At 40.2% G+C, this 26,658-nt stretch overlaps 1 pseudogene; it reads right to left on the reverse strand.

Annotated features, from left to right (window-relative positions):
- Positions 1 to 13,490: 13,490 nt before the first annotated feature.
- On the reverse strand, positions 13,491 to 16,923 carry LOC145812846 (uncharacterized; annotated as a pseudogene).
- Positions 16,924 to 26,658: the final 9,735 nt, after the last annotated feature.

The raw sequence follows: 26,658 nt of genomic DNA on the forward strand, positions 1-26,658 counted from the left end.
TCTCATATTTGTTTCATAATTATATACTTATCAATTGAGCTGAAATTTTTTGTTTGAATTTGCTTTTGTTATTACCAGTTGGCTAAAATTAAAGGGAATGTGGTGAATAGTATCACAGATTGAGTATGCAAATTTAACTGAGAAAAAATTTGTAGATTTTTTATTTTATTTTTAACTACTATAGAAAGGCAGGTAGTGTTGAATTGAGAGGAAGTAGATTTGAAAGTTTGGTGTTAGTTTTGAGTGCCACTGCCACATATGGCACCGACATATGTTGAGTTTTGGACTCCGCAACTTTAGAAAGACATGACACGGGTCATGAGTGTGAATGTTTGAAATGATGTGCTTATCATACATGAATTCTTAATTAAGTTTTTCTCTTAAAAGCTCTTAATTCATTGTTTGAAAAAGATGGGTTTCTAAGAAAGCAGTTGTATATTAATAAGCTTACAGTTTTATATTGGAGACAATGGTTTAACCTAAGCAGGTTAGCTTCGATTGCCTTTCGAGTAGGCTTTGATCGCACACCTAGTGGAATGAAAAACTAACATCTAGACCTAAAACTTGCTCGAGGGTAGATCTAGCGGGACCTTACTGGATTTTTTCCAATAAATAAAAGATGCTTCAGCTTAAGTTGGAGTCTAGGTCCCACTTCAGGTAGGACCTTTCTAGAGTTGCAACTTTAAAATCATCCAGCCTGCTCAAGTGGCCCTTGGGCATGACTTTGAGGGAGACCTTTGCTTTGGGCTCGATGAGTTCATTTTTATCATACCTTTGGGTGGCTGAGTGGTTGATTAAATTTGGAGCACCCATAGGTTGATTAAATTTGGAAGTTGGGGTCCGTACATGTCCTTTTCTCTATATGACGTTTTTCCCTTTTTGCTTCATAAATGTGTCTTTTAGCTTAGGCATCTTTCCTCCTATTGCTGCAATTGTACTCTTGAAACCCCATTTTGGTCTTGATTGATGTTTCAAAATCTTGTCAACTATGGTTTGATTTCTTTCCAGACCTTAATTGAGGAAAGGGTGAATGGCAATGGAAAGATCATGGGTTGTCTCAATCCTTGCAATTTTTTTGTTCTTAATCTTAGTTTGGGTTCCAATACCTGCCTTTTTAAGTCTTTACCTGCATGAGTACTTGCCAATTGAATTAGCTCCTTTTATAACAAGTTACACTGCCTTTTTAAGTCTTTACCTGCATGAGTACTTGCCAATTGAGAAGTTGATTTTGGCTCACCATTAAGATTACTAACTGAATATACTATGTTTTGATAAATCATATTGCAAGAAATTGAGTTGTTGTGTGAACAAGTAAATCTTTAATAACTAAACATCAAATCAATGTTGATAGATGTTGTATTTCCTTCTGAAGCACTGTATTCATGCGCTGATTGGTGGTCATTGAACTTGAGATCACAAAAGAATCGGCAATATTGTTAAATTGATCCCCAAAATAGGAAGACAAATTCATTTTTTGCAGCCAACCCAGGTTTACTGAAGACAAATGTGCAAGGATTCTGATCTGATTTCCATTCAATCAATAATGCCCAGAACTACTACTGTAAAAGTTGGTCATGGAATTGAAGAACAAAATCTGAGTCGATGGAGAAGTTATTGGTGTCTGATGGAGGAAAATTGAAGCCCAGTTAACAAGGCAGCCATAGATTCCTCATGGAATCAGAATGGAATATAATTTGATGCAAGAAATACAATTCACAACATAAATTACATTATTCTCTACTTTCTATTGATATTGATTAGACGTGATTGTGAGCGAGCATGAAGCATATGTGAAGCATTGGGAAGAAATATGAAAATGACTACGTTAACCATTCTATTCTACCTGTGTATGGATATAGAGTATCCTTTCGTGTTTACAATGCACAATGTCACGGTAGTTACATCAGGGAACTTGAAAGTGTTTTTTTTTCCCCTGTTAATTCATTACTTTTTTTAGGGTTTTTATTGTTTTGTGTGTTGTGCGTGTGTCACCTCTGCATTATGTTATTGCTGGGAACTAAGACAAATTTTCTTGTTGCCTTTTCCTCCTCCCTCATCATAGTAGATTTTTGTAGATGAAGATGATTATGTGTCATTACACCTATGCATTATTGTTGTTATTGCTGGGAACTTTGACAATTTTTAGGACAACTCTGACTTATTTAATGACGATACAGAAAAACATGAACAAGAGTTCCTTGGACAACTCTGACTTATTTAATGGCTTTTTTAGGTATGGAATTTAAAGAATTGAAGTTGTCCTAAGAGATGAGCACTGAGGTGGTCACTTGACTCTTTTTTGTGCTTGCCTTGTGGAATATGGCTGTGGTTGGTCTCTATTTGGGATGGCTAGTATTATACTAGGATGCTTCTTGTGCTGATTCGTGGGATGCTCATGTGTAGCTTATTAGGGTGCTAGCTTCCCTACTAGTTAAAAATAAATAAAAAGAAGAAGCTTCCCTTCCTGCTTAATAGTGCTTTTAATTTATGTTATCTAATTATCAACTTTCAGCTTGAGAGAAGTTGTGCCGAACAGAATCAAAAACACGTGGGTCTTGTTTGGTAGTTTATGGGAGTTGTTTATAAGTTTATGTGGAGAGTTTGTGTCAAAATGCTTTGTGCAAATTCTATATAATTGCTTATGAACCCAGGGATGTTTTTAGCCTTTGATAATCAAGGATATGGATAAATAGATGTTATTAATGGAACAAAAATAATAAAGAACAAACAACATTTTATTGACACTGTGAAGGCACCTTGACAGGGCATGCATCAACATGGCAGGATGCAACTTGACACTGCAAATGTGTGCCAGTTTGAAATATTATTATGAACTTGTTTGGTGAATTATTTTTAAATTTGAATTTTTTTTTGGTGGGAGTATAATCTGTTCTTACTTGTAAGTAAATTGACTTCTTGGAAGGTATGATTTTCTTAAACAAAGAGGTTTTCATGAATGGTGTGAACAGTGACATCCCATTACTCTGTCTAGCCTGTTAGAAATAGATGTGCAAAAGTATCTGCAAAAATGTCTTCTCAACTCACAAGTCTACAAGTTTTTTGATCAGTTAATACCCATTTATACACATATATATCTGCATAATACATATCTATTTTACTAGATAGCACAAAACAGGGGTAGGGAACAGGTGGAAGGGAAGAATCCAACTTTGTCCCATTCTCATGAAAATATAATCACAGTGGGTCCAATCCAAGTGGAAGTGGTCCTATTTTTTACCTTTTTGGATCACTGGCAGCTGACTTGTGCAGTACAGTGAGTGGTCCTATGTCCTAACTCCAAAGGTTAGGTTAGGTTTGGTTGTATGTATATGTATATATTAGTAGGAAGCCCCATCTACCTCTACTACTACCATTCCATATTTGAAGAAAAGAACAAAGTGCTTTTCCAAAGTGAGTGATTACGAAAAGCTATTACCCCTCAATCTGATGGTCTAGTATTTTTTTTTTTTTTGGGCTCCAATGAGTTTGTGAAATAGTTCTCTACATGTTTAGCTAATTAACTAGTTTGTTGAGTATGGCTAATGTCTTAACAACCGAGGAGAGAGAGAAGGGGAAAGGGGGTTATAGCTGCATCAGGGGTACAAATGCATACTCTTGTCTTCTTTAAAACAAATTATTTTATGCTTTACATTTAATACATTAAAGTAGATCTCAAATTTATGAACAATTTTATTGGTGGCTAATTACTAATTAACAATTGTAGACACAAATGAAGGATCTTGGGGCGCAATCCAATGCTACAGATGAAGAAATTATCACACAGGTTCTAGGGCCTGAGCGACCTGGTCGTGTTCGAACATATGGATTGGGTCCTTCCCCGACAGATGTCTTTGGAGGCGGATATAGGCAATCGCAAGAACAAACTCGTATCATCCAAACGCAAGTCCAAGAGCAACTTAACCAATATAAAGCACAAATGGAGATGCAAATGAAGGAGATGATGGATGCTATGCTTAATCAACAGAAAGTACAAATGGAGATGCAAAGCACAATCCAAGCTCAACAAGCCCGAATAGAGCAATTGGAGTCTCAACAGGCCATGGGTGGGCCTGTTGCACCAGCTGCTACACATGTGCATTCACAACAACAATCCCATGCATACACCTCATCATTTAATTGTCATCATTCGTCCGAGGAAGTGAGTAAAAGTTAATTATGAAATTTTCATATGACATTTTATTCATGTTATTTGTTCTTATCAAATGCAGGTTCACATATCAAAGAAAGAAAAGAAGAAGAAGAAGAAGTAGATATGACAAACTCAGGTTCATTCTAAACCATTATAGTTGGATTTGCTTCCTCAAAAAGGAGTTTAACTATATTTCATCAAAAAGGATTGCCTTATTTCTATGCATCCAAACATCAGCCACATCAATGGTAGGCAAACTAACTTATTTTATAGAATGTCTGTACGGGTTTTGTGGTTCCTCGCTTTAGTCCTTTGCATAAGAAGTAGATGTTTAGTTAACATCTAAAAGTGTCATTATCACACTCCCTCCATTTGGGGGTTTTGTCTAAAATTAGTTGATAATCCTTTTCTTCAATTTGGTTCATGAATGGAAAGAGATACTAAACAGAAATATATGGAATGAGGAAGTCTCAAGACATAGCAGCCTTTTAGTAGAAATACGGAAGCTAGTGGTTCAGTTAAAGGGACAGCCAGACCTGTAGGTTGGCACCGGACCTTTTAGTACAAATTTTTGATACGGAGAATGGCTTCGTTTACTTGTATACCTAAAGGATGCTGAATGAATAACCCTTTAACAAGAAAAGTCCATCAAACTAAATGCTCTAAGGTTGCAATAGGATAGGATTCATTAACATCTTTAATGATTTACATACCGAGAAAATGAGGACATGCGCAACCTGTATAAGATGATTCAGATTGGTATCTTTCATATTTGGATAAGCTTTTTAGCTGTTTTTTTTATCGCCTTTTAGCTTTTTAACGAGCTCTTGTTTCAATAAGTAATCAATTTTTAAACTTTTTATAGGCTTTGTGTTTTTATTTATTTGTTCATAGCAGCCTTTTAGTAGAAATACGGAAGCTAGTGGTTCAAGACATCGGATAATTATTTTCTTCAATTAAGTGTCTCAAGACATACTTAAAAGCTTAGAATAGTTTATTGTGCTCTTATTATTATCATCGTCATTTTTTTGTGTGTACTTGGTTCATGTGAATGAAATTTTGAGCCTTTTGGAAGATTAAATTAGTTGCAGTCTGCACTCCTTTTCATACATTGTTCAATTGGAGCATTAGAACAAAATTATTTTAGATATAAAACTTCAGATGTGGTTTAGTGCACATCTTAAAACTATATCAACTTGCTTTCTTTTTCCTTTGTGACTTCTAATTATTTGATTTTTTTCTTCTTCTAGAGTGATGCAGATAAATTGAATAGGAGGCTTGTTCGCTTGAAGTCAACAAACCGTACTCGAGAAAGGTTGAGGCGTGATGGCTTTTTGGGATTGTTTGGACACAAGGTTGATCTTTTAGATTACCATGAAAAGAAGCTACAAGACTTGGAAGTCAACAAACTGTACTAAAATTTTTTTTGGTTGTCTTGAGTTTCTAAAACTTAATGTGGGCATGGAATCATTTGTTTGAATTGCGTGAAACAATGTGTTACTGACTCATGGTTGTTTAGATGTCTTAGTTGACAATATGCATGTATATGACGCTAGATGTGAAATTTTTACTTGAAATGATGATTCTGGTGAGATTATATTATGCATGTATATGGCATGTATTGAGGATTGATTTTAAATTTAGTAGTTTGGTTGCCTAGAGCAAACATAAAACATGAGATTCCCGCAAACATAAAACATGAGATTCCCAAATTGTGAATTCAGTTTCCACCAGCAGCAGCAGGGAACCCACCAACCCCCCCCCCCAAAAAAAAAAAAGAAAAGAAAAAAAGTGGCGTTTTCTGAAAAACGCCACAAAATGACGTCACATATTTTATTATAAAAAGAAAAACAGTGGCGTTTTTCGAAAAACGCCACTAAATGACGTCATTCTCACGTCACACGTTAGTGGGATGGACGGTCGTCAAATATTTTGCGGCGTTTTAAGAAACGCCGTATAATGTTTTTAGCGACGTTTTTCAAACGTTGTGTAGCTATTGCGGCGGCCCTATCAGCGGCGAAAATTTTACACGTCACTATAAGATATTACGGCGTTTTTCAGGATTTTCGCGGCGTTTTTTAAACGCCGCTAAAAAACGAATTTCCTGTAGTGAAAGATGGTTTGCTACTCGCAAGTAGGCTTAAAATGCAGATTTTGCCACCCGCAGGTGGGCTTAGAAAAGATGGTTTTGCCACTATCTAGTGGGCTTAAAACAAATAGTTGATGATTTATTCCAATCCGAGTAACCTAACCTTCACCCACAGGCATTCAGGCAGATATATCACATAAGCATATAGCCTCATGGTAAGCATGCTATTCATGGCAGTCACTCACACGCATGCAAGGATGCTAAAGCATAAAAACTCACCGAGTACTCCAAGCCAAAAACAGAAACTACATTAGAAATCATGCATGATCCTAAGTATACAGAAATGCCTAATGCAACACATGCAAGAATACAAATTATAGCAGGCTCGGCTATTCTAAACATGGCATATGGAATGCTACAGCTAACATGTATTCAATTTGGAATTGAAAGTACAATGCAGTTAGTATGATGCGCCGAGCCCGGTGCATGCAAAACAGATGAATGATGCAAACATGCTGTCATACTGTATGCTAATTGAAATATACCCTAATCTAACCATCATAAGCTGGTAAATAAAAGGGAAGAAAGACGTGGGGTTGGAAGACATACATCACACACACGCACACTTATTACAATTATGCCCTCGCACAGAGGGTCCAAATAAATATACAGTCCCGAATAAAAGAATAGTACAGTCCAAATAAATATTACAGTCCAAATATGTACAAATTCCTAATTAATTAACAAATTAACTAAGAAAATAAATAAACTGGCATGCAAGTCAGGGACTGCCTTGATTCCATTCCAGATGATGAATGATGCATGCCCGGGTTGCCTTTGCGCAGAAATCTATGACGATGCCCCAATTAGCCTCTGTTTGCACCTGTTCTTGAAATGCGTGCCAAGCCTCGGAAGACCGTTGATTCTTGATTTGCTGCAACGAAGAGCAGGAAAGGGGCATAGCAATGTATTTTCACAAATGTATGCATGCCTCGATCCTTGTGCCACCAATCACGCATCTCGATGCATGATGGCCGAGGAGTCGAAATGTGCAATTCAATGTAGAATGAATGCACATGAAAACACAACAAGACCTAACTCCATCATGGATGATCCGGAGTGTCGGTGATTTGGAATTGAGACACGTTCCGTCACTCGGAGTACGGAACGTACCTCGTTTCCCGTGCCCAGGCTAACTCCCATCCCGAACACGATGCAATATGCATGACATGCATGAAATGCAACTAAGATACAATCCTAACATACACAATGTCATGGAATGGCATACACGCTGCATGAGGTAATACACAACCGAGCACACACAATGCTATGGATGAAATGGCATACGCAATGCAATAATGGGCTTACACCAACGTGAGAGAGCCTCAGCCACACTCACATAGGAGGCCATCAGATGAAAACAAGACAACTCGAAACGCGTACACGCGTGCACGCAAACCGAGGACCGACCCTCAGGCACCGAAATGCCACTCTAATGAGACATGGCAAAGACATGGAATATGGCATACTATAATGCAAAAACCAGAGGTAAAATGAGATGCAAAACAGCTCTGAAACCCGGTAAAATGAGACCCGATGCATGGAACGAGCCCCGAAACATGGATTTTGGCGCATGAAATAGCCTATTGCTATGCAATGCATGCATAATTTGAACATGAGATGAAAAGAAAGAAGAAAGGCAGCCCCTAGATAAGCATTTTTACAGTTCAAAGCATGGCCAAACAGCAAACACAAATAGGCGAAAATAGCGTGCAAAAATGGCTCTAAACATGAGGTAAAGAAGCAACTCACAGCTGCCGACCCCAAACAGATTAGGGGCCTTCTACAACATTGAAGAGGGGCCAAAAATATGATATTTTACAGTTGATGGCCAAGCCTAAATCAGTACACAAGTATGCTCAAAATGCCATGCAAGATAGGGCCCAAAAAAAGGTCAAAACACAAAGTATACAAAAAATTCATCAAACAGCCAAAGACCCTTAATGAAACATGAATATGGGGTCAAAATAAGACTGTTTTTAGTTCTGTAAAATGACCAAAAACAGAAGCATAATAGGCTAATAGATCATGCAAAAATGGGGACCAAAGAGGGATATAATGACAAGTGGCACATGGAGGTCCCAAACAGTAATGAGCCTTTCTTCAATGTTGAATAGGAGCTCAAAATAAGCTCATTTACAGTTTACATCATGCTCCAAAACAGATCACACATAGGCTAAAAATACTATGCAAGATAACGGTATATGAGAAGGATAATGAAGCAAGTGCAAGATAGGGACCTCAAATGCCAAAATTCCCTTAATGAAACATGAAATGGAGCTCAAATAAAGGGTACTTTCAGTTTTGGTCGGAGCTCAAAACAACAAGCAAAATAGCTAAAAAAATGTTGCAAAATTAGGCTCAAAAAGAGGGAATTGGTACTTACCCTTGGAGACAAGTCTTTAGCAACTCTTGGCTTGAGTTTGCAGCACCTCTAAGCTCTGGAGAACACCCTCAAACTACTGGAGTGGAGGATGGAAGGGTAGGGCTTGGTGGTGTAGTGTAAAATGGTGTAGGGTTTGAAGAATGGAAGCTTGGAGATGGAGAGGGAGAGAGATATCATGCAAAGGGCTTGAAGGGAATTTTTCTAACCCTTTTTTTAGAGCTGGCCAGCCAAGTATATCCACCAAAGAGGGGGAGAAATGGAGGGAAAAAGTGGGGGGAAAATGGATCAAGTTTCCCCCAAAAAAAAGTCCCCCCGGATAGAGATTTTTGGAGGGAAAAAAGTGCATAGCTGTAATGTATGTGTTGCAAGGATCATGGCCGGCCACTTATTGGAGTTGCAGGTGGCCGGCCGGCCACCCCCCATGGCCGGCCGGCCAAGGGTCAAAAGGGCCAAGTTGAATTAGTGGCCGGTCACCACAAATTGCTATCCTCCCAGGTTCCCTCATCACAACCCTGTGGTTCAAAATTACAAACTATAAAACAGGAGAGAGAATAGGCCATTTTTAGGAGGGGTTCAAAAGGGTCAAGCAACATTAGTGGCCGGCCACCAACTTTTAGGGTCCTCCCATGTGTGTACATCACAAATATGTGGTTAAAAGTTCAAGAAAATGGTCCAAGGGTGTTCAACATTGGCTTGGAAGTGAGGAAAACGGGCGTCGGAGGGCGCCGGAGGATATATAACTGGTTGCTGAAACAATTGCTGGCCTCCCACCTTTCTATGGCCTTCCCAGTGATAAAACAGAGGTACCTGCCAAGAATGAATGAAAACCGATGCAAAACGAATGTTCGGGGGCCAAAATGCGCAGTTCGGGGCCCCGAAAACTGCCTGTTAAGCACCGAAAGTGGCACTTGACCACGAAGTGGGTATCTTAGACCTCAGTGTCCCTCAAAAGGGAGTAAATAAGATGCACGCTAAAAACCGGAGCAATAGGAGATGGTTAAGCGGTCCCGAACCGAGGCACACGGCCTGACGGCTTCGAAAACCGGGAACCGGGCTCCGAAATGGGAAAAATGGCCTACAGCCACAAAATGTAGCCCACGGCCACTGAGAGATGGTCTACGGGACCTCTCCCTCCCCTCAGGAAAAGAAACAGAGAAAACCGAGTCTGGTTCGCAAACCGAGGCAAGGCACAGAAGAGGGTTCGGAAATCCGGAGGCAGGGCTCACGGCCGCGACTCTGAGACTTCTGAACGAGCACGATATATAGTATCACCGAGCGCTCAACTGGTGACGTTTGAGTCTTAAGGTCGGTCAAAAATGGGGTGTCTACAGCATGCCTCCCTCATGCCTGACTTGGACCTTGACATAGGTGCAAGGTGCCACCCCATGCCAAGCTGTGTGTCCAACTCTTAAGGTGCTAACAGTAGTCCAATCCGGTCACTCAAACTGCGAAATAAACATGATTTTTAAGTGAGTTTCACGGATTATTCGTCTAATCTCCCTCCCCAAAGAGCCAAATAAATATGACCTTAGTTTTATTTTATATTTCACCATCAAATTATTCAATTTCTATTTACATCATGCATAAAATTTTAAAATTAAAATCAAATTATTCAATTTTTTTAATTAAATAGATTAACTTATAAATCCTGTTTACAAATCAACTTATTTGGGGCTTTTTTAGCTATTTTAGCCACAAAAGACAAAATAGGCTATTTTAGCCACAACAAACAAAGCATCACATCTAACCCATAATCATTACACTTTTCTCTCACAAAAAAAGCCAAAAAAAACCCTTCTCAAACCAAGCTTTTTAGCCCAGGCTAAAATAGTCAAAAAAGCCAAAAAGCCAACCTATTTCCCCAACGACACATTATTCAACTTATTTGATGCAATTTTAAATTGACTAAAGCTGTGTTTGGTCTTGGCTTTTTGACTAAAAAAGCACAAAAGACAAAATTAGCTACATAAGCTAATAAGATAAAATGTTACATCCAAACCATAATCATTACACTTTTTCTCTCACAAAAGTCAAAAAAGCCAAAAATAAAAACCAAACAAGACTAAAAAAGCCATGTTAAAATAGCTAAAAAACTAAAAAGTCAGGATATTTTAGCTCTTTTCAAATGATGACTAAGCGTGTTTGGATGCAATTATAACCTTTTAAACTTATTTGGTTCAAATAAATGAGATTTTCTTAACTTAGGGTTCTTTTGAGATGTGAGTTGGCTTTTTGGCTATTTTAGTTTGAGGCTAAAAAGCTTCGTTTATGATTGACTTTTTGGCTTTTTTGATTTTTGTAAGAGAAAAATAAAATAATTATGGGTTGGATGTGATATTTTGTCTTATTGGACTAAAAAACCTATTTTATCTTTTTATGGCTAAAATAGCCAAAAAATCAAAAAGTCAGGCATGCCAAACGAAGGCTTATAATTTATAAATTTGTTTTAGCTTATTTGAAATCTTAAAAATATTTATAACCAAAAGTGTCTCATCTCTTTTATTCTAACTAGTAGGTTAATACTCTGTGTAGAAAATTTTAACAATTAAAAGTCAATTACAAACAGATTTATTAATAACTGATGAAATTTTTTATTATTGTGTGTGATTCTATGTAAAATAAGCTCATAAAATAATTTCTTTCAAAATTAAAAAAAAAAAAAAAGAGTGTATTCTCTACCTAAAATTAAATTCTCATTTGTATTGATCAAATTTATCAAAAATCATAAATTCCACTTATATTAAAATATTTTCTTCTACAAAATAAAAACAAACAAAAATTCTATAATATGCAAATTATGACCTTTCTTCGCCAATTTTCTCTCCCTGGTAAGAAATTCAAATCCCACTTTCTCTTCTCTCTCAATTTCCCATCATTCCTTTCAATTTTCTCAGTTCACTACTCTGTAGTCTGTAACACAAACTAGGATTAGGGTTTTTCTTTTATACTTGGAATGCAATTTGATTAGTTCTTGTTTTTTCTTGTTTAGATTTCTTTTGATGGTGAAATTGTAAAGCTAGAGCTTTTCTTGAAATGATTGACTTTGTTTCATTGGGTTTGTTGTTTTGTTTATATATCTAGAAACCAAACTTTGAGTAATTTAGAAGGGTAATTGAAAAGAGTTAAAACTAAGTTCTGAATCCTCTGTTTCTCCCACATCTGTGATAGCCTTTGTGTTAGGATTAGGGCACACCAAAAATCAATCACACACACAGAAAGGAGACACAAGATATTTACGTAGTTCGGCAATTGCCTACATCCACGGAGAGAGATTACACTATAGAATTTTCCAGAGGAAGATTACAGAACTCCCTCACTTCCTCTCTATAGAACTCTCTCACTCTCAGATTACATACACACTCTGTGTTACCTCACTCTGTCTGTGTTGTATATTTGTTCCCTTCCTCCTCACCTCAATTTATACAGAAAATGGAGGGAAACAAAATCAAGGGAAAAGTTATTGAGTTTTGGTCGTTCACCTGCTCTCTTCCCTCTTCCCTCCTACTTCCTTCCTTCATTAACTCCTCCATGTGGGCTGGAGCTAACACTTTAAGCGGGGAAATAGCGATGGCGATAATTCAAAAGAATTAGCTGTAGGATGTGAAACAATTGTTTCTTCAACTTCTGTGATTGCATTTGGGGAGGGAGTTGCAAATAATGGCGCTTTTTCCATGTTAGGTGAATTAAGTAGCCCGGGTACTTTAGATTTCCAAAATAGGAATGAGGGCTCTGGAGAGTTTTCTGATGTGATTCAAAGTTTGACTGGGCTAGCACTAGGCTCTTCATCCAATAGTCATGAACATTCACATGAGATATTAGGCACTGCAGGAAGCTCAGGTACATCGGAATTTTTGGATAGTTTTGACAAAACAAGGGAGTTATTAGGAAGCTTAACTTCACAGAGGGTTTTAAATGGTTGCAAGGATAGTTTAGATCTTAATGATTCCAACCAGCTGGATTGGGTTTCAAGCGAGTCAGTGTTGAGCTTGGATCATCCGTCTTCACGGGTTTCTTCTCCTAGGATTAAGGATAGCAACAAAGGACCTGCTTGTGAGGTATGACGAATTCTGGTTGTAACTTTTCGTGATATTGAATCAGATGAGGGAGATTTTGATGAGGAATTAAGTCGTTCTGAACTTGAAGTTTTTCGACCAAAAAGAGAACCTGAGGTTAAGGCAAGGAAGGGAGCATGCTATCGATGCTCGAAAGGAAACAAGTTCACTGAAAAGGAAGCCTGCATCGCTTGTGATGCTAAGTATTGTAGTAATTGTGTGCTCAGAGCAATGGGGTCTATGCCGGAAGGAAGAAAGTGTGTTACATGTATTGGATATCCTATTGATGAAAAGAGAGGGAACTTGGGGAAATGTTCTCGAATGCGCAAGAGACTGCTCAATGACTTGGAAATTCAACAAATATTGAAAGCTGAAAAGTTTTGTGAAGCTAATCAATTGCCACCAGACTATGTTTTTGTGAATGGTAAGCCTCTCTATCAGGAGGAGCTGGCTATATTGCAGAGTTGCCCAAACCCACCAAAGAAGCTGAAACCAGGACATTATTAGTATGATAATGTAACAACTTAGATTTTTAATTATTCTGTAGAATTTATACTAATATTATTTAATCACAGTTAAGAAAATATATAATTTATTATATATTATTATACGTAATTTTGTAAAATAATATAATTATTAAAAGTTTAAGGGTGAAAATATAAATAATAATATAAATAATAATAATAATATTAAGCCTATCCTATGTGATAAGGTTAATTAAACTAGTATTTAATTAGCAAGATTTGTAAATCCTCATGAGATTTGTAAATCCTCCAAGGAAAAGGGTGTTATGCCACATGTAAGGTCTAGGCCTAGGCGAGGTGAGTCACTAATTGTTTGGCACAGGTGGTGACTAGGGACATATAGTCTATCTCCTTTGCCGTGGAGTAGATCATTTTCCAACCAATAGCGATGCACAGTGCCATCTTTCACTTGCTGAACCAGCCTTCGATATTCAGAATCAATTGCAGCACTTGCCCGAATTCTTTCCAACAGTTGAGTTTCAATGTTTGATATCGCAGCAACGTAGTCCACAATTTCCTTCCGACTCAAAGCATCAGCAACCTGGTTGTGGCGTCCAGGTTTGTGTCGCCATTCGAAGTCATACTCCTCAAGGAACTCTTGCCATCTGGCCTGCCTTGGAGACAACTTCTTTTGTGTTTTGAAGAAGGTATTTGCCACATTGTCCGTCAATACCATGAATTTGGTTCCCAGTAGGTACACTCTCCAAATCTGCAGACAATGCACAACCGCTGTCATTTCCTTTTCATGGGCAAAATACTTCTTCTCTGCATCATTCAGCTTCCGACTTTCGAATGCAACCGGGTGCCCCTCTTGCACCAACATCCTGCCAATAGCCTTATCAGAGGCATCAGTATGTAATTCGAATGGAAGTTCAAAATCAGGTAACCGCAAAACCGGTTCACTTGTAATAGCCACTTTCAATTTGTCAAAGGCCGCTTGACAATTTTCATCCCACCTCCAAGGTCTGTCTTTCTTGAGCAAATCTGTGAGAGGTGCTGCCTTCTTTGAGTATCCCTCAATGAATTTTCTATAATAGTCGGCCAAACCCAAAAAGGAACGCAACTCAGTCGCTTTGCTTGGTGCTTGCCAATCCATGATTGCATGCACCTTTCTGTTGTCCATCTTTACGTGGCCTTTGCAAATTACATGCCCTAAGAACTTAATCTCCCGCTGGGCAAACTCACATTTTTCCTTCTTGACATACAACTGGTGTTCTCGTAACCGAGTGAACACCTTCCGAAGATGGGACAAGTGATCCTCTAGGGACTCACTATATATTACAATATCATCCAAATAAACAACAACAAACTGATCGACATAATCATTGAACACATCATTCATAAGATTACAGAATGTAGCCGGGGCATTAGTTAACCCAAATGGCATTACGAGGAACTCAAAAGACCCATACCTTGTAACACATGTGGCCTTTGACTCGTCTCCTTCAGCCACTCGAACTTGCCAATAGCCAGCACGTAAATCCAATTTTGTGAAGTAAGTGGCTTTGCACAGTCGATCGAACAGGTCTGCCACCAAGGGGACTGGATACTTGTTCTTTATAGTCACTTTGTTGAGAGCCCGATAGTCCACACACATGCGCAAACTTCCATCTTGCTTCTTTTGAAAAAGCACTAGGGCACCGTAAGGGGCTTTGGATGGCTGAACCAGTCCAGCATCCAACAAGTCCGTCAATTGCGTTCGCAACTCCGTAAGTTCCATTGGGGACATTCTGTAGGGTGCCTTTGCTGGAGGCTTAGCACCCGGAATCAACTCTATCTTATGATCAGTGGCACGCCGAGGAGGAAGGGACTTTGGCAACTCCGGAGGCATCACATCCTCAAATTCCCTCAATACTTCTACCACTTCATCCGGCACTTCTACTAATAGATCAGGTTTGATTTCCACCAAGGCAGCAAGATAAGTCTCTGCGCCCTTTTTCAAACCGTTGTGCACTTGAATGGCTGAGAGGGTCTCCGTCTTCCTCTTTGTGCCCTTGCCTTTGTCTAATTTATTGCAACCAGCGACAAAGCAAGGCTTGTCTTCATCCGAAATAAGTATCCCACCCAAATATGGCATTAAAGCCACTTTTGCAGTCACAAAGAAATCATTTCCTAAAATGACATCGAAATCATCCAAAGGAACCACCATCAAGTTAACCCGTCCAGTCCAATCTCCAACTGTGATTGATACTTTGGAAGCCATTCCTTGTACCGATTGAGCCGCTGAGTTCACGGCCTTGATTCGACTGGCACTTTGGGTAACTTGTAATCCGAGCGTCTGCACAACTTTTTCTGACATAAAGTTATGCGTGGCACCGGTGTCTACCATTGCAGCAATGTCGGTACCCACCAATGTCACCTTGACGTACATTAGACCAATAGTAAGGGCTTTGTCTGCATGGATTGCATTGAGCAATTGTAAGGGGTTTACCCTAGTCGGCTCCTCAGAATCCGACTCCCCTTTGCCATCTTCTGCGACCATAGCATTCAATTTCTCACGCTTGGGACAGTCTTTCGCTCTATGGGGTCCATCATAGATGAAACACCCTTTGTTAGATTTCTCACCGTTGGTCTGAGAAGAATCCCCTTTATGTTTGTACTTGGAACCCTCTTTCCCCTTCTTGAAACCAGACTTCTTCTCTCCCGTCTTCTCTTTTCCTTTCTTCTTAGATTTGCTGGTTTCAGTAGTGGGTTCCTTACTTAACTTGTAGTCAAGCAACCCGTCTGCAGCAGCCATGGCAGAGGGCAAATCTTTGACACCGAGTCTTCGAAGTTCTAACTAGGCCCAATTCTGCAACCCAGACATGAAATTGAAGAGTTTATCGTCCTCCGACATGTTCTTGATGTCCAGCATCAAAGAACTGAATTCTTTCACATAGTCCCTCACCGATCCAGCATGCTTCAACCGTTTCAGGGCATCCCTTGCAACCCAAGATGTGTTGCACGGAAGGAATTGTTCCTTCATTTCCTTCTTAAGAGTATCCCAAGTTGAGATCTCTGCCCGAGCATCATCCCCGACACGAGTACGCCACCAAAGTTTTGCATCACCGGTAAGGTACATGCTTGTGATTGTAACCTTCTCTCCTTCTGGCACATGAGCAGCCTTGAAGTACTGCTCCATGTCCCACAGAAAATTCTCAAGTTCCTTCGCACTCCGATTTCCGCCAAAAGCTTTAGGGTCTGCAATTTTGATTTTCGAAGGAGCCTTTTCAGAATTCGTATGCCCACAGATGGCCTTCTTCAGAAGGGACTGTTCATCCACAATTTCTTGAAACTTGTCTTTCCAAGAATCCGAAATGGTTAGGACATCTGACAGCACGTCTTTGAACCGATCTGCTGTCGAGGTCTCAAGGGCAAGAAGCCTCGAGGCCACAGCATCCAATCGATCCGACAGCGAGATATTCTCATCAGCAGGGTCACCAACAAGATTTTCCAACCGAGTTACCCTGTCTTTTAAGGCATCCATGCCAGAAACCATTAGAGCAAAATCGTGCTCTGATACCAATTGTTATAGGGTCAATTTTTGTTTCAAAATTCTAGCCTGCAATGGCACTAAGTTGGACACTTAGTCTCAGCCACGTATGAATACACACACACACAAAGTGCTATAACAAATAAGAGAATAAGCAACAAGTGATTACAGGAAAAACTCCCAACCTTTATTAATTGTACCAACAATGCAAAGGATGCCTATGGAAACTCTTATCAACACTTAGTTAATTTTTGAGTTCCATGGCTTATGCCTAAATAGGCTTACAATCAGTTTCAACTTACAACCAGCATTACAAGGAAAGCATGCCAAGTGGCATGGCAGTTGACACCCCCAACTGCCTAGGGACTTAGGAACATTTCTGGAGCATAACTGCTCTTAACTGCTGCTATGTTTCAGCCTTGATTCCAGATGTCCAGACTTGCCTTGTCTTTGCCCATCATGGATAACTGCTGCCAACTGACATGCATAATTGCTAGAAACTGCCATGTTGTTTGCCTCATCAAGTCAGCCACGAATTTGGTTGTCTTGGCCCCCAGACCAAGTTTTGCCTACTGATTGCTTTGAACCCCCAAGCATGTTGCAGCCCACATTCGGGTCATGTTAATGCCTTGCATCTGTGCAACGGCTGCACATACTTTGGCCAAGGGTTGTGCTGCTGCCTCAGCACTTGGACAGCACTTCACCTTGCTGTGTTGGCATGCCACCATCATGCCTTGGTCTTGGTTGGCCATGGGCACAAGGTGCTGCTAATGCCAACCATGCAGCCTTCAAGTAGAAGGTGCTAACAATTAGACATATGAACCTGTAACATCCGTAGCTCTACTTTTGTGATCTCCTGACCATTTATAAAAACTTGTGTGTTTCAATTGCTAGTATCTGCCTTGATGGGACCCTGTAACAACCCTCATACTGTTTACTGATTAATGACTGACCGATTACCGATAATCACCGATTACTGTTAAACGAAACGGATAATGACTGATAACTGACTGACTGAAATTGAAACTGAATTGATTGAGTATAGGTTAGTTAAATTGCATTCTATCTGTTTGATTGTCTGATTATCTGTTCATGTTTATATGTTTAAACTGCTAATTGAAGGCCATATCGGCAGCCGAATTAGAAATTGATTGATGTTTTATGATCCACATAATTAATGTGATTTTATGGTATATTTATCTGAAAACTGATTAGGTATGATTAAATTAGATAAAATAAGCTAATTAAAGAGTTTGGTTTATTTACCATATTGCCACCCTTAGTGGCCCACTCAACATACATGTTTGAGCCTCATTACACCTTGTATCAAAAACACATTTCCATCAGCCATTTCTCCCGAGCTTAGCCGACCTTGAGAGGAGAGTTAGAGAGAGAGAGAATTGTTCTTGTTGATTTGGCTTGAATTGCTTGGAATTGAAGTGTAGATTGCTATATTGAACCTCTAGACTTGCATTCGAGGAACCTAGGTATGAATTTCATCTTTTGATTTTGTCCTTAAGTTGATTCATGCATGGTTCATGCCTCATTTGTAGAGCTAAGTCATGATTTGGTTCATTAATGGTGGATTGAAGCTCAATCTTTGCATGCATGTTAGTATTATTGAAGTTTTGAGGTTGTGGTTCATCATACCTCACATGCATGTCCATCTTTTGGTCATACTCCATGAGTTCATCTTGTTTTTGAAGGCTTGAGTTCTTTTGAAACAGCATTAAAGCTTTGAAAATGATTTAAAGATCATGCATGTCATGTTTGAAGATTGTCCTTGGAAAAATGGTTTAAATTGAGTTTGAATTAAACACCCTTGGGCTTTGATTTCTTAAAAATTGAGCTTTGAAACATGATATTCTATGTGTTTATAAATGTTTTCCAGAAAATGGGCCCAAGAGGATTGGCTTTGATGCTTTTGAGCTTGGTTTTGAACCTGGAGCTCGAATCTGGGATTTCCAGATTTCAGTCGTCCGCTCGAGCGGGGGAAATGCCGCTCGAGCGGGAAAATCGAGCTTCCAGCATCTCTCTGCACTGTTTTGCAGTCCGCTCGAGCGGAGTATTGGGCGCTCGAGCGGAGTCATGTCTCAAGCTCGAGCGGGCGTCGAGCGGGCGTCGAGCGGAGATTTCACCCATCCAGTACTTTTACAGTACGCTCGAGCGGGAAAGTTTGCGCTCGAGCGTGTACCTTTGTTTGCCTGTACGCTCGAGCGGGGAAACCTGAGCTCGAGCGGGACTCTGTTTTTCTGAAAATCCTGAACATGCTTTTAAATGTACATCTGTGCATCCTCATCCTATTCTAGGCATTCTTAGGCCTAGTTTAAGGCATCTTGTTGAGGATATAGATGTAGAACACACCGAGGAATTAGGGATTAAGTTATTATATTTCCCAACTGTATAGCTTAGTGTGTGTTCCACCTGTGAACTGTGTAGGGTTGGCAACTGGGGAGACACGCTCTAGCATACTGTAGCCCAGAACTCTGTGAGTAATGATTGTGTAAAGATATGTTCAACTGATATCTTTTGAATACTAAACTGAACTGTTTACTGAACTGGTATTACTGAATGAATGTATGTCCTTTATTTCTGAACTGTACTGTGGCATCCTTAGTACCTACGGTTTACTGTTACTGTTACTGTTACAGAGATCTCTGTCGGTTCCCTCGTGGAACCACTACTGTTTACTGACTGATGGCCATCATTACTGTTCGGTCTTTTAAGACCTGCTGTTACTGTTATGCTAATGGATGTACCACATATGACTGTTTACTGTACTGAACAACTGAAATACTGATTGAATTGAACTGTTTTCATTACTGTAAGGACATTCATTCTAAACCCCTTTACGCTTTATGTTATTCACTGGGCTTTAGCTCACTGCTCATATATATATGTAGGTGTACAGGCACCAGACCGCAGCTAGAGGCGTCAGGGTTACTCCAGTTTTGTCAAGCCAGCCTTTGTGCCTCACTGCGAGGTTCCGAGTTGCCATGCTATGGCTTGGGGGTGTTTTGTTTGTTTTCCCCCGCCTGTCTTCTGTACTGTCTAACTGTTCTGTATAGACTGACTGTTTACTGTACTGTTACCAAGGGATTAGGTCCCTGTACTGTGTGACTGTAAATTCTGTATAGACCGTACTGTTTTGTACAGACGGGATGTTTTCTGTACTGTTGTGTAGGGTTGAGTCCCTAGTTTGCATGGATGTCAATATTGTACATACTGTTCTGTACTGTTTATGTATGAATGCATGAAAAGCCTTTTCGCATACAGACTGTCACAGCTCAATGGACACTATTTATTTACTGTATTGGCTTCCGCCAGGCCCTGTACTCTGTTTTACTGTATTACTGTTCAGCAGGCCTTCGGTAATCTCGGATTACTGGCCAGTTACGGTGCTAAACCCATAGGGCCGGGTTTGGGTCGTGACAGAGTGGTATCAGAGCGATACTTACCACGAGTTATACCGCACACACGTGTCCAAATGAGCTATAGGGTGTCCTAGAAAAGTTCTTAGGGCATCTCATGAGCATGATAAGTGTGTGGTTATGTTATGACTGAATACATGCTAATGTGGTAAACTGTTAAACCAATGACTGCTTATGTTTAAAACTGTTATAACTGCTTATAGTGAAATGGACAATGCAAATGAACCTGAATCCTCGTCTACCGAGGCAAGAATGGAAAGAATGGAAAGAATGATAGAACTGATAACTGCTAGACTTGAACAACAGAACCAACCGCCCCCACCTCCTCCTCCTCCGGTACAGCCGGAACCTAATGTGAATGTGAATGATGGGGATATAATTGCCCTGACCCAGAAGTTCAGCAAAATGAAACCGCCATCCTTCCAGGGAGGCCTTGAACCGTTAAAAGCTGAAGCTTGGGTTCTGGAAACAGAAAAACTATTTGAAGTGTTCCCGTGCTCAGAAGCGAATAAAGTACTGTTAGCTACCTTCACCCTACAAGAAGAGGCTACAAGGTGGTGGATGTTGATCCGTGACACAAATACTGTTATGACTTGGGCTCAGTTCAAGGAGTCCTTCTTCGAAAAGTACTTCCCTCAGTGTGTCAGGGATAGAAAAGTGACTGAATTTGAACAACTGAAACAGGGCACCACGTCGGTTGCCGAATATGAAACCAAATTTACTGAACTTGCCCGTTATGCACCGCACATGGTGGATACTGAATATAAGAAGGCCAGAAAATTTGAAGGTGGCCTTAATGTGGCAATACTTGACCGGATAAATGTTTTGAAACTACCGACTTTTGTAGGTGTTCTCGACCGGGCATTGATGGCCGAGTCGAACATTGCAGCGGTGAAACAATCTGAAACACCAACAACTGAATGGCATGGAAAAAGGCAGGGTTTCAAATTCAAGAAAGGCAAGCACAACCCAGCCGATAAGAAACAGAACACGGGATCAATGACTAGCCCCAGCCAAGGGAGTGGGTTCATTCCACCCTGCTCTGTATGTGGCAACAGGCACAAAGGGGTTTGTCACAAATTATCTGGAGCCTGTTACAGGTGTGGCAAGGTGGGCCACATGGTTAAAGATTGCCCTTCTGCTCCTCAAGGCAATAGCAAAGCTGCAGCCAGCGGCGCAGCATCAAATGCTCCACCAAAGCCTAACCCTAAAGCTACCGGGAAAGAGCCCATGAGGCAGGGCCGAGTGTTCGCCCTAGTACCGGGAGATGTGCAGAATACCGAGACCGTTGTGTCAGGTATTCTCTCTATTTGTGCACAAAATGCATATGTATTAATTGATTCGGGGTCTACGCATTCTTATGTATCGCATGCTTTCTCACGGAAATTGAATAGACCCTTAGAACCTATGAACTATCTGCTAGCTGTATCATCACCCGTAGGGGGATCCATGACATGTGCTTATATGTACCCTGCATGTGAAATCATTGTTGGGGATATGCATCTGTTTATTGATTTACTGCCATTGAACATTGATCATTTTGACGTAATATTGGGGATGGATTGGTTACAAAAATATCATGCCACCATTGACTGTGTGACCAAGCAAGTTGTTTTCCGTCCACCTGGTTTGCCTGAATTTGTGTTTACTGGGAATGGAGTAGTACCTCCTCCGTATTTGATTTCATCTGTGAAGGCTGTTAAACTAATTAGAAAGGGAGGTAAAGGATATCTGTGTTCTGTACTGACTGTGTCTACTGATAATAGTGATAAAACTGATGTGAATTGTATTCCTATAGTCAGGGAATTCCCAGATGTATTTCCAGATGATCTGCCAGGGGATTTGATTGACAGGGAAATTGAATTTACCGTTGATGTGATTCCGGGAACACAGCCAGCTTCGAAAGCTCCTTACCGAATGGCTCCAACTGAACTGAAGGAGTTGAAAGTGCAACTGCAAGAACTGTTAGACAAAAAGTTTATCAGACCTAGCACTTCGCCATGGGGTGCTCCTGTTTTGTTTGTCAAGAAGAAAGATGGCTCACTGAGACTGTGCATCGACTACCGTGAACTGAATAAGGTAACTGTAAAGAACAAATACCCATTGCCACGCATTGATGATTTATTTGATCAGTTACAGGGTGCACAAGTGTTTTCTAAGATTGATCTCAGATCCGGATATCATCAACTGAAGGTTAAACCGGAAGACATTGATAAAACTGCTTTTAGAACAAGGTATGGACACTACGAATTTTTGGTTATGCCTTTTGGAGTCACGAATGCCCCTGCTGCCTTTATGGACCTTATGAACAGAATTTTTAAACCATACCTTGATGACTTTATCATTGTATTTATCGATGACATATTGATTTACTCCAAAAGTGTAGAACAACATGAACATCATCTGAGACTTGCCCTGCAAACCTTAAGAGAACAGAAACTGTATGCTAAACTGTCTAAATGTGAATTTTGGCTTGACCATGTTATGTTTTTGGGGCATGTTGTTAGCAAAGATGGAATTTCTGTTGATCCGCAGAAAATTGAAGCTGTAGTGAACTGGCCCAGACCAACAAATGTGACTGAAGTCCGAAGCTTTTTGGGATTGGCTGGATATTACAGGAGATTTGTCAAAGATTTCTCCAAAATTGCCCTACCACTGACGCAGTTAACACAAAAGGGGATATCATTTGACTGGACCGACCAAAGAGAATCTGCTTTTCAAGAATTGAAAACTCGACTTGTGACTGCACCAGTTTTGACCTTACCTACAGGTACGGATGGTTATACTGTATTTAGTGATGCTTCTCATAAGGGTCTGGGGTGTGTTTTAATGCAGAATGGGAGAGTTATTGCTTATGCTTCCCGTCAACTGAGACCACATGAAAAGAACTACCCAACCCATGATCTGGAACTTGCTGCAGTAGTATTTGCACTGAAAATCTGGCGTCACTATCTGTACGGGGTGACATGTGAAGTATACACCGACCACAAGAGCTTAAAGTATTTCTTCACACAGAAAGAACTGAATATGAGGCAGCGGAGATGGCTGGAACTGATTAAAGACTATGACCTACAGATATTGTACCATCCGGGAAAAGCCAATACCGTTGCCGATGCATTGAGCCGGAAGTCGATTGGAAACTTAGCCTGTTTGCTTACCGGACAGAAAGAGTTGCTTTGTGACCTTGAAAAATCTGAAATAGAAGTTGTTTTGAGAGAACAAGGTGGAACCTTAGCTGCTATTTCTGCCCAACCGGCGCTGATTGAAGAGATTAAAGAGAAACAACAACTGGATGACTTCTTGAAGAAGATCATCGAGGAAAGAGAATCCAAACAGAGACCGGGATTCAAATTTGAGAATGATGTACTGAAATTTCAAGAAAGACTGTGTGTACCAAATGATACTGAACTGAAAAGAAGAGTTCTGCAAGAAGGCCACAATTCGAAATTGTCTATCCACCCGGGGAATACGAAAATGTACCAAGATCTGAAACAGAATTTCTGGTGGCCGGGAATGAAGAAAGAAATTGCTGATTTTGTATCCAAATGTCTTCATTGCCAACAGGTCAAAGCTGAACATCAACGACCTGCCGGACTATTGCAACCCCTACCCATACCAGAGTGGAAATGGGAGCATATCACCATGGATTTTATCGTGGGATTACCTCGCTCCAGAAAAGGTATGGATTCAATTTGGGTTATTGTTGATAGACTAACCAAATCTGCTCACTTCTTACCTGTCAAGACAATCTATAATGCGGACAAATTGGCCGTTATCTATATTGATGAGATTGTAAGACTGCATGGAGTGCCTGTGTCTATTGTTTCTGACAGGGATTCGAAGTTTACATCGAGGTTTTGGCAAAGCCTACAAACTGCACTGGGTACTGAACTGAGACTAAGTAGTGCCTATCATCCTCAGACAGATGGCCAATCAGAAAGGACCATCCAAACTCTGGAGGATTTACTGAGAATGTGTGTCCTTGATTTTCAGGGAGACTGGGAAAGTCATCTGCCATTAGTTGAATTCTCCTACAACAACAGCTACCATTCGAGTATTGGAATGGCGCCTTTTGAGGCATTGTATGGCAGAAAATGTAGATCTCCGATTTGCTGGGCAGAAGTCGGAGGTGGGCCGTTGCTTGGGCCCGAGATTGTGTATGAAACAACTGAAAAAGTGAAACTGATACAGCAAAGACTGAAAACTGCACAGAGTAGACAGAAAAGTTATGCAGATGTCAGAAGACGGGACAGAGAGTATGAAGTGGGTGATCACGTTTTTGTGAAAGTGACACCAATGAAAGGCCAGACTCGTTTTGGAGTCAAAGGCAAGTTAGCACCGAGATACGTCGGACCATATGAGATCATTGAGAAAATCAATCCGGTGGCGTATCAAGTTGCGCTTCCTCCTGAAATGGAGCATATGCATAACGTCTTCCACATCTCTATGTTGAGAGACTATCTTCGGGATCCTTTCCATGTAATAGAGCCTACTCGTGTAGTGCTGAGTGATGATTACACTTACGAGGAACGGCCTATACAGATTGTTAACAGACGGATCAAGAAACTGAGAAACAAAGAGATCCCGCTAGTGAAAGTTGACTGGCAGAACCATGGTGGTGTGTATGCCACTTGGGAAAGGGAAGATGACATGGCCAAACGATATCCTGAACTGTTTCCACTGAATCCTGTTTTCTTCCAGAATGAAGGTAACTCGAGTTTAGAGGACTAAACTCTTTATAAGGAGGGGAGACTGTAACAACCCTCATACTGTTTACTGATTAATGACTGACCGATTACCGATAATCACCGATTACTGTTAAACGAAACGGATAATGACTGATAACTGACTGACTGAAATTGAAACTGAATTGATTGAGTATAGGTTAGTTAAATTGCATTCTATCTGTTTGATTGTCTGATTATCTGTTCATGTTTATATGTTTAAACTGCTAATTGAAGGCCATATCGGCAGCCGAATTAGAAATTGATTGATGTTTTATGATCCACATAATTAATGTGATTTTATGGTATATTTATCTGAAAACTGATTAGGTATGATTAAATTAGATAAAATAAGCTAATTAAAGAGTTTGGTTTATTTACCATATTGCCACCCTTAGTGGCCCACTCAACATACATGTTTGAGCCTCATTACACCTTGTATCAAAAACACATTTCCATCAGCCATTTCTCCCGAGCTTAGCCGACCTTGAGAGGAGAGTTAGAGAGAGAGAGAATTGTTCTTGTTGATTTGGCTTGAATTGCTTGGAATTGAAGTGTAGATTGCTATATTGAACCTCTAGACTTGCATTCGAGGAACCTAGGTATGAATTTCATCTTTTGATTTTGTCCTTAAGTTGATTCATGCATGGTTCATGCCTCATTTGTAGAGCTAAGTCATGATTTGGTTCATTAATGGTGGATTGAAGCTCAATCTTTGCATGCATGTTAGTATTATTGAAGTTTTGAGGTTGTGGTTCATCATACCTCACATGCATGTCCATCTTTTGGTCATACTCCATGAGTTCATCTTGTTTTTGAAGGCTTGAGTTCTTTTGAAACAGCATTAAAGCTTTGAAAATGATTTAAAGATCATGCATGTCATGTTTGAAGATTGTCCTTGGAAAAATGGTTTAAATTGAGTTTGAATTAAACACCCTTGGGCTTTGATTTCTTAAAAATTGAGCTTTGAAACATGATATTCTATGTGTTTATAAATGTTTTCCAGAAAATGGGCCCAAGAGGATTGGCTTTGATGCTTTTGAGCTTGGTTTTGAACCTGGAGCTCGAATCTGGGATTTCCAGATTTCAGTCGTCCGCTCGAGCGGGGGAAATGCCGCTCGAGCGGGAAAATCGAGCTTCCAGCATCTCTCTGCACTGTTTTGCAGTCCGCTCGAGCGGAGTATTGGGCGCTCGAGCGGAGTCATGTCTCAAGCTCGAGCGGGCGTCGAGCGGGCGTCGAGCGGAGATTTCACCCATCCAGTACTTTTACAGTACGCTCGAGCGGGAAAGTTTGCGCTCGAGCGTGTACCTTTGTTTGCCTGTACGCTCGAGCGGGGAAACCTGAGCTCGAGCGGGACTCTGTTTTTCTGAAAATCCTGAACATGCTTTTAAATGTACATCTGTGCATCCTCATCCCATTCTAGGCATTCTTAGGCCTAGTTTAAGGCATCTTGTTGAGGATATAGATGTAGAACACACCGAGGAATTAGGGATTAAGTTATTATATTTCCCAACTGTATAGCTTAGTGTGTGTTCCACCTGTGAACTGTGTAGGGTTGGCAACTGGGGAGACACGCTCTAGCATACTGTAGCCCAGAACTCTGTGAGTAATGATTGTGTAAAGATATGTTCAACTGATATCTTTTGAATACTAAACTGAACTGTTTACTGAACTGGTATTACTGAATGAATGTATGTCCTTTATTTCTGAACTGTACTGTGGCATCCTTAGTACCTACGGTTTACTGTTACTGTTACTGTTACAGAGAT

This window comes from Camellia sinensis, chromosome 15 (assembly GCF_055761805.1).
Source record: "Camellia sinensis isolate YWXY chromosome 15, ASM5576180v1, whole genome shotgun sequence".
Taxonomy (NCBI): domain Eukaryota; kingdom Viridiplantae; phylum Streptophyta; class Magnoliopsida; order Ericales; family Theaceae; genus Camellia; species Camellia sinensis.